Below are 12,217 nucleotides of genomic sequence, written 5' to 3'. Positions count from 1 at the left end.
TGAAAAATCCAGCTAAGATCAGCATAAGCTGGTAGCTGGGATTTGCTGGTTTAAGGTGGCAGTAGCTGGTTTAAGCTGGTCCTCCCAGCCTGGCAAAGCTGGTCAAGCTGGTGAGTCAGCTGGGTCCAGCTAGACCAGCTTAAAAAGTGACCAAAACACAGCTAGACCAGATTGCTATACCAGCAATACCAGCTAAAACCAAGCTGGGAGACCAGCTAAAACCAGCTCACCAGCTTATGCTGGTCTTTGCTGGATTTTTCAGTAGGGTGGTGATGTAAAGAAGACCGACAATATTATAATCCCTCCCGCTTGGACTCACAGCCTGTAAGTTACATCCTGTAAGCATTGCACGGTGACCGAATCTTTCAAACATGGTAAGGAGCATCACATTTCCGGCTAAGGTCAGAGGTATTCAGACCAATCACAACTTAAAAATTAGCTGGCCAATCAGGGACAGTTTTGTACTAAATCCATGTGTTTCAGGAAGAAAGGGAACTGGAGCTACAAAAATGTACGGTATGTGGAAAATAATGTGTTTTTTGAACCACAAAGCACACGAACACATTGTATTATACTAAATACACAAAATAGCATTGCTTAATAGCAATGAAATACAGTAGAAGCTCTTTAACAACAAAATGGTTCAGTAAATCTGGCCTTTAGTGTGGCCATTAAAGTGCCACCTAGTGGATAATAGCGAAAAAATATGGATTGCCGTAAAAAAACTACACTGTAAAAAAAATCTGTAGAAATTACAATGTTATTGCAGCTGGGTTGCCGGTAATTTACCGTAGATTTAAATTTATGTTATTTACTGGCAAGAGTTTGTTCAAAGTTAAAATTGTTTTAAATATTAACAAGTCTTTATCTTTACAGAATAAAACTATAAAATAACAGCCTCATGCAAGGCATTCTGGGAACCATAAATCATCATCAACCTTTTTCTGTTTTTTGCTTCAGATTTTGTTTCCCAGAACGTTTTGCTTGATGCTGTTATTTTAGTTTTACTCTGTAAAGACAAAGACTTGTAAATGTTAAATGTTCATTCAACTTTGAACAAAATGTTGCCAGTAAATAACATAAATTAAAATCTACGGTAAATTACCGGCAACCCAACTGCAATTTCTACGGATTTTTTTAATATGATGTTTTATTAACAAAGTTCGGGAGGAGCACGTTCAAATAATCAACCTAATTACCTTGTAACTATGACCAGCTGTCGACAATCTGCAATCAGGTCTTCACCTGATCGGCATCAACAGAAACCTATATAGACTGAAAATCAACTCACCCTCATTCCTTGATAGTTTCAGCATCCCTCCACCTCCCCTTCTCCGCACGATTTGCCTAGTCACCTTACTAACCAGAACAGGGGGGATTATTCTGGGTTCGGGCCTAAGGCCGAGCCCGGAACCCTCTCCCCGCCAGGAGGCGCTCCGGGCTCAGGCCATTAACGAGCTCCGAGCCCTCTCCTCGGACAGCACGCCAAATACGCATATTAATAACCCTGTTCAGAATTATTTGTAAGTGTGAACTCGTGAAATGTATAATTGGCAGGGAAGTGTTTTCTCATCAATGCGGGAAAGAGTTAAAAGGTATTGCCCCAGTGACAACTTTTGTACCTTTTTTGTATATGACTTTGTTTTATGCATGGAAAACAAATAAAGTTTAATTTGTGTCCAAACTACACTTTTTCCAATACAGTGAACATTTCAGGTTCCTATTCCCTTCAATTGTGTGAAATTAATGGAAAAAGAATTAATGGAAGAACTAATGAAAAAAGGTGAACTACCCCTTTAAGGCAAGGCATACTAAAATGGACTATTAAACAAATTAACTTTCTTAATGAACTAAGATTATGTCTATACCTGCACTAATTCAGGTAAAAAATACTAAGAGTAGTGATTGCCATTGCTATTTCTTAACTAGTTCAAAAGTATATAATTGTTTAGTCATTGTAGCATTAAACCCACCAAACCATTGTGTCACCTGCTAATAGCTGCTATTATAAATGAAACATTTTGACGTGCCCTACATTTGTGTGCATTCTAAGCCAGCGTGATACAGAACAAAAATGTAATGCCATAGGACATAAAAGAGGAATGGAAGGATTTTTGCAGTTGTTCCCTTTCTTTGATCTAATTCCTCAGCCTTACGCAGGCACACTGGAGCTGCATGTCAAATCTAGTGGGGGGGCAGGCGGCGTCAGTCAGCGGCCAGTCAAATGGAACCAGAGAAGACGTGTGTAAGCTGTCTCCTGAGATACCAGTGCTTTGATAACCCTGCAGGAAAAACTATGTGTGTGTGTGTGTGTTGTGAATGCATCTATTACAAAATGTGTGTGTTAAATGATCCATACAAAATGGTGTGATTGTGAACATGTGCTTTTGTTTTAGTCTTTAAGTGCACTAAATGGATGTTCAGCATTTGTTTCAACGTAAGTCTGTGTTTGAGCTACCAAGGACTTTGGGGGAAAATTTATTTTTTTCTCTGTAAAAGAGCAAAACCTCATTTTGGGAATGTAGTATATGCAATGAGAGCATAACAATGCAATAAGCAACGTTTCATGTTGTGCCTAAGAGCATGCGATTACCATGAAAAGATTAACATTATTCCACCAAGGAATGTAGTCCATGTGGGCTGTTTAACATGGCTATAAAATTATATATAGACTATGCGGTCAAATGTTCATTAATCTTTATAAAGCATGGCTTCATAAGCAAAAAAATTATTTTCAAGAAAAAAATTCTTAGTATTATTGTCTTATTTTCTTTTTCTTTCAAGAATTTTTAGATATTTTTACTGAAAACAAGTCTAGATTTTAGACCAAAAATATAAAATGTAAGTGCTTTTGTGCATAAAACAAGCAAAAAATCTTGAACATTTTTCTTAAACACTAAATTCCCCAGGTGAAAAAGTAGTACACTTCCATAGTGTACTTAAAGTGCTTTATTTTAGCACACTAATTTTGTACTTAATATACTAAAAATTCATCTTTAGTACTTCTTAAGATGTTCTTAAGATCATCTAAGTGTACTTCACTGTGCTATTTTGAGACACCATAAATATGAACTAAAATGTGCTAAAAATGTGCAGTGGCCTAGTGGTTCATGTAGGTTGTCTACAAACCGGAAGGTTGGTGGTTCAATCCCCGGCTCCACTGGACCAAGTGTCGAGGTGTCCTTGAGCAAGACACCTAACCCCAGCTGCTCCCGACGAGCTGGCTGGCGCCTTGCATGGCTGACACCGCCGTCGGTGTATGAATGTGTGAGTGAATGGGTGAATGTGAGGCAAAATTGTAAAGCGCTTTGGATGGCCATTGGTCTATGAAAGCGCTATATAAATGCAGTCCATTTACCATTTACCATGTATTTAAAAAATGTATTTAGGTACCACTTATAGTAAACTTCTAACATATTTGTATGAAAGTTGAGTTCAAGTTTAATACAAGTGTTATTTATACAGAAATAGTATGTTAAAATTGCATTTTAGTTCATATTCATGGTGTCTCAAAATAGCAGAGTGAGGTACACTTAGATGATCTTAACAACACCTTAAGAAGTACTAAAGATGAACTTTTAGTATATTAAGTGCAAAATTAGTATGCGAAAATAAAGCACTTTAACTATGGAAGTGTACTACTTTTTAACCTAAATTTGCTTGCCTATTGGCAGATTTTTTTGCTTGTTTTATGCACAAAAGCACTTAAAATGTACATTTTTGGACTAAAAACTAGACTTATTTTCTTGGGTCATTTTGCGAATCAAGAAAAAGCATCTTAATTAAAAAAAAAAAAAAAGATATTTTTACTGAAAACAAGAGAAAAATATGAAGATTTTTTTTTCTTGAAAATACTTTTTGCAGTGCATTTATCACATGTCCCCAGATGGTAAAGTGTGTGTATATGTGCATGCTCTTCCACTAGGAAATACAATGCAAAAAAATGAGTAATTTTCTTAGGTAATTTTGCTCATCAAGAATTGAATACATCTTAATTGAAGAATTTTAAAATATTTTTACTGAAAACAAGACAAAAATCCTAAGTTAGAAAGTATTTTTTTGCAGTGTAAAACATCCCTGATATCAAAATAAAGGTAGATGTTAGATCTGCGACTCCATGCAAAAGAAGTGACCCGTCTCTTCATTGCCAAAGCTATGAATACATCCCTCTAGATCTCTCTCAAGGTCAATCCCTCAGCTGGGCCATCAATCAAAGCAATACCTCTGCTACATCCACTGCCATCGTGCTGTTATGCGTGCCTACAACTGAAGTGGATGCAAGTGGAAAGCTGTCACCTCGAGTTCTACAACCAGAGATTTAAATGCAATATCTGGTGACATGGGAACTGATAGAGGTACAAAATGATTGGTTTCAGATAGTATGCAGTGAATGTAAGGTTTTGCACATTCACCTTGTTAGGACCTGCCGGGGTGAGTGTGCATACTAGCAAGAGCTTTCACTCTGCTTTAATTAATCCTGTCTGACCTGCATCCGCATGCGTCAGTAGCTACAGTAAGCATTCAAACATTTTGCAATAAAAATCAGCTTCTCTTTCAGTACTGAGATATATGATACAGAAGCGTCATATCATGATGGAGGTGAGACAGCATCCTGGAACTCCCTGTAGAATAACTCAAAAGATGTCAACAGCAAGCGATAGTAAGAGAGAGAGAGAGTGTGTGAGCGAGAGAGAGAGAGAGAGAGAGAGAGAGAGAGAGAGAGAGAGAGAGAGAGCATCCTGTGCATAAATCTTGGATGTTTTAAATGTAATATGCAATACGTGATAGGAGAGCTGTCACAACGCTCCATCAGTCATATTTGTGCACTAGCCTAAAGAGACAACGATAGTTACTTTCCTGCTCAAGTTTTTGTGCTGATGGTGCTTATTTATTTATTTATTTGATAAGTTATTATTAATGTATTAATTTCACTTCACATTTATCTGTATAGCGCTTTTCAGTGTCACTGTCGCAAAGCAGCTTTACACGAGGTCATAATGTAAAATACATATAAAACACAATTCAGAAGATTTAAAAAAATGTGAATGGTTTATACAGTAGTCTAATGCAGGCTTTGTTCATATTAATACCTCAAAGGTACATAATGGTACCAAATATAGGCCTATACATTTTTTCATCATATTTTTTTTGGTTTCTAAGTTGGGAGTGTAAGATACCAAATCCAATGCTATGTCATATTAATCAGTGTCTTGTTGACTAAAACATAGCATCGTTTTGAAATATGTCTCCAGCTTTTACCAACTTTTTTGGTGGGCTTGAAAATATTTTGACCCAGCGGGGTTAATTGTAACTAACCCCTCAGCACTTACGATATGAAAATCGCTAACATTAGCCTAATTCTTGCCGTTGTTTTAAATAGGCTACACACAAATGATTGCTGGCTGCCAACAAAATAAATGTGCCTGTCTTATCAAAAATCGTGTGTCGAATTGACTTTTGTTCATATCTTTAATATTGATTGAATAAGATCACGTCAAAGATTGAAATCATAATGAAATGAATGGCTAAAATCAGACTTTGATGCTCATTATCTCAGAATTTGATTTTGAAACTGTAGTATGGTTATTACAGACTGGGTCACATATAAAAAAATGTTTTGTCATAATCCTGCTGCTTTTTCTCACATTTTTAGACATTTGTATCCATTTATAATTAATCTTTTGTTAGAAAAGGGCTGGATGAATGAATACAGTGTGGATATCTGTCTATTATAGACAGATATATAAACAATATCCACTTCAAGTATATAGACAAAATTGTATTGAAATATTTGCCTGCAAACTTAATTTTTAGCAAGTGTTACAACTAACCCCCTGCCTGTAACAATTAACCCCACCTATGGGGTAAGTTGTAACGTTTGCACTTCTGTCACGTTTGGTGTAATTGTCCAAGAATGATAAGTACTGGAAACAAACTTCAAATGTTCATTTGTAGCAGAGATGTGTGTGTTGCTTGTGTAAAAATATAATTAATCAACCTCAAATATGTTTTAGATGATAGAGCCAAAACCAAAAAGTGTTAGGTTGTGCCCCCCTCTCCCCTAGTAAATATCTGCCATGTCAAACAACAAGTTGCATTTTGTCAGCTAAGGACTTAATAAAAGCAAAATATAATCTTCCTATATAAGTTTCAATAAACATATATTTAAAGAAACTATATGTAGGATTGTGGCCAAAACTGGTACTGCAATCACACAACTGGTGGCCAATACACAAAATGGCAACATAGACATCAGTTGAGGGAAAATATTTTTTAATTTCTAGTGACATATCAGGGCCATTTTATGATTAATCGATATAAATTTCTTACATACTGTTCCTTTAAAGGAAATTCTGGTACACAAAATGTTACAATCGCAACTGCTAACAGACATTTTAAACTCAACACCTTAGATAGAAAACAGAGATACGCCTTCACACGCGAGCAGAATTCACTTCACAATCTTCCCGTGAGCTCCGACCCATGTTAACCTGACACATGATATGCAGCCCTGTGGCGCAGCTCTGCATGGGGGCTCACAGTCCTGCTCTGGCTGTTCAAACCCAATAAAGCAAACTTTCACATGGCCAGACCCTCAGGAAATAAAGAGTCAGGTACTCTTCAATTATTAACCGCTCATTACTGGTGTCATACTTGAATAATTTGTATCAGATCAGTGATGTTAATCAGACAATCAACCTTAGCTAATTCTGACTGGCAATATGGTCATTATGGAAAATAGCCAAGTAATAAAACCAATAAGGCAAAGTGAATTTTAAAGATAAAGTGACGTGTAAATACTAAAAAGGCTTAATTGAAGCTTTAAAAATATTTAGATCCAACCTCAGGCTCCAGCTTGAGATTCGTAGATACTGTTGCCTGCCAGTTACACGCCGCCTACTGAAAAAGCTAAAGCATGCTTGAAGTTAAGCCATGCCGGCAAGTTATTAGCAAGGCATGAGAGAGGTATAAGTTCAACACATTTCCTTGTTAACACAAAGATTTTTTGGCCTTTTGAGTAGGCATGTTGCATGCTGAAAGTGAGATTCGGTTCATTATGAGAGATGACCTCAGACAAACTCTCGATGCTGTCACATTCCACCATGGTGAAAGAGAAAAGTGGACTATGGTTGGTGCTCAAAGTATCATTCTTGCCGTTATTATATACAGCAGGAGATGACAGCCCTCAGGTTTGTAATTGTTATTGATGGTACTATGATTTTTTGCAGTGTGTCTGCACACCAAGAAATCTGTGTTCTGTTGCAAGGTCACCCTTCAAATCCATTGCATTAGCAGTGGGTGCCAAGCAGTCAGCAAATAAAACAACTGAATGAAATCTCCACTGTTAAAATTAATTTTCAGCAAACTCACATGCACACAAACCCATCCCAAACATATACATACAGTATAATCTTTATACGGTCGCTTCAATCTTTTGAAAATTGAAAATAAAATGGTGGCTGGATCACAAATTTTGTTTAAATAAAGTTATTTTTTTGATTTTTACACATTTTAATTTGCATGCAAGAAATAAGTATTGTAGGTTTTAAATATGGGATTATTTATCGCAAAGGCACTCTGTTTATATTTAAAACAGAATTCCTTTATGCTGCCTATGAAGTATATCCGAACATGCTTCTCAGAGCTGCCCTTATGTCTCCAAAGTCATTGCCTCATGAGGCAGCGAGGCAACAGGTCAGCTGCCTAATGCAGCTTTCACACAGGATGGGGTGTGTGCTGTGCTCACCGCTGGGAGTCACAGAGCGCAAAACTTTTTTGAACTTTGACCGTTATGTGAGCGCCAGTTGCGCTCATGCTTTGGTCGACGCAACAACAAGACATCTTCACGCGTTGCCATTGAAATCAAAGGGTTTCATAGAGTACTGTGAAAAAGCCGCATAAGCTTTCGGTAGCAGCCTATATTGTTTTAATACAATGGTGCATGAGGTTTTCAAAAAGAAATCACAAAACTAAATATCAAAAAGACAAACTTATATTTGATTTATGACTAAGTCCATAAAAACAAGTAGCATCTGCCAAATGCACAAATGTAAATAAAGCAACAAGTCTTATTCTTCAATTTAATGCTTCGTGCTTCACAGAATAAATAATCTCATACTGGTTTAAAACAACAGGGTGCATTTGTTTAAAAAAGAGTTTTATTTTTGGGTGAGACAGTCAAATCCAAAACAAGCAGGCACACAGCTTTAACTCCCTCCTGGTGATTAAAATGTCAATGCGGAGGTAAAGCCATGCTGCTGTGTGAATAATAAAACTATGCAGTCTTCCATTTTGAAAACCGGTAAGCGAGCTGGGGGTTTATGAGACTCTAAGAGCAAACTCTTTGATGCATCTAAACCGAAATAATCTCATGCGAATGTGACACACTAATTTAAGAAAACTTCAGCTGAGGCTCTGCAGAAACTGAAACTTGCAGTCGGGCTCTTCCAGTATAATCCGCAGCTTTAGTCTGGAAAGCGCAGCTGAGCGCCGACAGAACAGCAGTGGATACAGACTGACTCATGTTTCCTTTCTGCAAAGAAAAAAGTGGGGGAAAGTGGCGAAGATCCGGGAAGTGAACTGGGTGAGAAGTTACAGTACATCCAGTCAGATCTTGCCAGGCTGGTAATATAACAAGCGAAAAGTATCACAAAATTCTCAAACTCATCTAGCTGTCAAGCATTTTTCACAGCGCATATATAAAATGACTGGCACTGAAATACTGGCATATGAACTTCACAAAGTACTACTCTTATGTTGTATAATGAGTATTTTTTAAAGCAGGCAAGAGGCCATTAAAGAGCCAAACCAAAGTCTCTTTAAAGGAAGTGAGCTCATTTGGCAGCCATTTTGGTAACAGCCCTGGGCGACAATTTCCTATGCTGGTAATAGGCATACAACTTTAAATGGGAAAAGAAGAAATTTCCAAAAGTGTTAAGATTACATTGTAATTACATCCAATCAGCAATAAAAACTGAAAACAACAGTATCATGAATTTCACAAATCACATAAAAAAGCAGTTAAAGTGCATGTAAATTCTAGATTCAAAGTCTATCAGAAAGCTGTTTGGCTCTTTAAACTGAAATGTGGAAACTATATTTTACCGCAACATTGATATTTTTCTATGAGTGTTCTGGCTCCTCCCCTTTATAATGTTTCTAGTTGCAATTAACATTCAAACATACACTGCAAAAAATGACTTTCTTACTTAGTATTTTTGTCTTGTTTTCAGTAGAAATATCTAAAAATTCTTAAATCAAGGTGTATTTTCTTGATGAGCAAAATGATACTAGTTTTTAGATAAAAAAATATACAATTTAAGTAAATTTGTGCTTAAAACAAGCAAAAATATCTGCCAATGGGGTGAGAAAATTTTACTTCAATTAAGTGTTTAAGAAAAAAGAAATCTTATTTCACAATTTTTTTTCTCACCCCATTGGCAGATAATTTTGCTTGTTTTAAGGACAATTTCACTTAAATTGTATATTATTTGTCTTAAAACTAGACTTATTAACTTAGGTCGTTTTGCTCATCAAGAAAAAACATCTTAATTTAAGAATTTTTAGATATTTCTACTGAAAACAAGACAAAACACTAAGTAAGAAAGTCATTTTTTGCAGTGTACTGAGTACGTTTACAAAACAATGCCCATTTACATGGATCTGAGAAAATGACTAAACACATTGTATTATGCATGCCAGGCCAGTAGTTGGCGATGTCACATGAATGAACACATAATACGCATACACGTGGGGCACGTTCAAGCTCACACCGGTGTGCAACGTTTTGCTACGGTTTCCGGGTTGAACGACATGTTACCTGGAAAGGGTGTGCAATGGTGTACAATAGGTTTTAGATGCGTTTTCTCTTGTTTGGTGGGTGTGTCAGAAATGTCGGGCCAATCAGCGGCAAGATGTATATAAACCGCCAGGTACTAAAGAGACAGCTCGCTCAATGGGTTCAAGTTGGAATGTTGTCTTTCACTGACCTTGCCGTCGAGAATGACTGTAACATCGAGGGTATTTTACAGTATTAAACACACATTTATAACAATTTCATCAAAATTTTAAAAAGATAACAAATAATGACCTCTCAGCTACTGTAGTTGCAACTCTTGCGTCATCACAACAAGGTGCTCAACACATCACTGTTTCTGTTAAATAAACATTGTGCAATGTTTTGTCAGAACTGAACGCAGCCCCGATGTCACCGTTTTCACAAATTCACATTTTTTGTAGTTTACATGATGGTGATAATGGTGTCGCTTTCAATTTACTTTTTTAAAGTTTTTATTTTAAAACGGTGTCATGTTACACTAAATTTAATCTTAAATTATTCACCCCACACTAGACAAAATAAACAGCTTCACAAGATAACCTTATCCCAGTTTTGTCTGAGTCAATACATAATATATCTTAAACCCCATATCCATTTACAGTAGGAAACATAGAGTCACACAGCTGCATTTAGAGTCTACAGTCTAATTAGACAACAAAGGAGGTAATACCAGTGTTTACCACAGCCGGTCCTTGCTGCTCGCCAAGTTCATTTATTGATAAACCAACCATAGTACCAGCAGCTCAAGAAGAGGCAGATAAGAGCAAAGCACAGCAGACGTAGAGATGAGAAAGCGAAGCACCATGGGAAAGCGCTGCCCTAAAGGGCCATGACTGCTTGGCAGTAATCTTCAATGCACTGTGCTGCTTTTATCAGCAGGTGCACTCGGAGGTGTTGGCTTGGCCCGCTTTAACAGATGGAGGATGATGGATACAATGTGTGAGGAGCACGAGAGCATCCTCTCATACCCATAAGGAGGCTCGAGCAGGGTTGAGACAGAAGTACATGGCTGGGTTAGAAGTAGGTCACAGACGTACCACAAGGATGGTAAAGAAGTTGCAAATTGGTAAAAACTGGATAACTAAAGGAAGGCCAGACGGCGTGCACTGAAAGCTGAAAAACATCGGTGTATTCTGCTAGGACCATAGGCTGCAATGTTTAACACCACTTTGACTTTTCCATTGCCTAATTACAACACATCGGGTGGGCTGGGAAACAGAGACCTTCTGTAGACTTTACGAAGGGGGGAGGCATAATCTTTTGTTTACCTGTTCAAAAACATTTTTTGTTCTCGCTGTAGCATTAAGGGCTCTATCTTGCACCCAGCGCAATTGACTTTGTCCGTGACGCATGTATCATTCGTATTTTGCGCCGGCGCACAGCGGGGTTTTTCCCTCCACAGATGCACGTCAGCAAACTAGGGAATGAACTTGCGCTCCCTGGGCGGTTCAGCGCAAAAAGGAGGCGTGTTGGGGCGCAAACCATCTCTTATGCTATTTTGCAGTTTCAAAAAACAATTGCGCTACTAACCAAAAAAAACTAGTCTAAAGTCAGTGGCGCGTTGCGCGTGGTTCATTATGCTATTTTAAGGGCGCATGCTTGACCATAATGTATAGCGTGCACAACGCGCATACACTTTGCTTATCTAATCTACACAGATGCAACAGTTATTTTTGCAAATCATAAATTGTTACACTTAAAAATATTAATACACGAGATAAGGGGAATCATAGTGGTGAGCATTGTGGTGATAGTTTTTATTTATTCTCATGCAAATAACGATTAAAATATTTTCATAACTTTGTTGTGTGGCTGTATTACGTTTATTTTATGTAAATAATAGTTAAAATGTTTTCATAAGAAACCTTAATGTATATGAACTTGATTTGTAAGAGTACTTTGGGGTTGGACCTTGCTTGCTTTTCTTGGGTCCGATTTCAAAGCCCCCAAACCCTTTTAGCAGTGAGGGTGGACGCAGCGATGTCCTCTGCTGGCGTCAAGTCCTGAGGCAGATCCACCTCCCGTTACACGGCGTGCCCGATTTATGCTGGCAAGCGTGGGATTCCCCCGTACAAGGACGTCGGTCTCCTCGGCTGTGAACCGCTCCTGGCGTGCGCCTGGTAAATCCGTCATAATAATAGCAACCCGCCATGGAACTTGCGCCCTTGCGTTTAAAGGGAATGTTGGATAGCGTTCTGATTGGTTTATTTGACGTTACGCCCAAACCACACCTATGAATAATGAACCTACTTCAGACCAACCTCTTATTGATTTGCGCCCGGCGCAAGAGTTATTTCTCACGCCGGGAAAATAGCAACAGCGCCCAAGATCCGCCCACAAACTCACTTGCGCGTTGCGCTTCGCACTTGCGTTTCAGAT

At 37.9% G+C, this 12,217-nt stretch overlaps 1 protein-coding gene across 5 annotated transcripts in view; it reads right to left on the bottom strand.

The window, feature by feature from the left end:
- Positions 1-12,217, bottom strand: part of csmd3b (CUB and Sushi multiple domains 3b) — a 502,030-nt gene that overhangs the window by 362,772 nt on the left and 127,041 nt on the right. The gene's annotated exons all lie outside the window — the stretch shown is intronic.

Source organism: Paramisgurnus dabryanus, chromosome 19 (assembly GCF_030506205.2).
Source record: "Paramisgurnus dabryanus chromosome 19, PD_genome_1.1, whole genome shotgun sequence".
Classification (NCBI taxonomy): Eukaryota; Metazoa; Chordata; class Actinopteri; order Cypriniformes; family Cobitidae; genus Paramisgurnus; species Paramisgurnus dabryanus.
The sequence above is the reverse complement of the archived record's forward strand: the minus strand, read 5'-3'. Positions and strand labels throughout refer to the sequence as shown.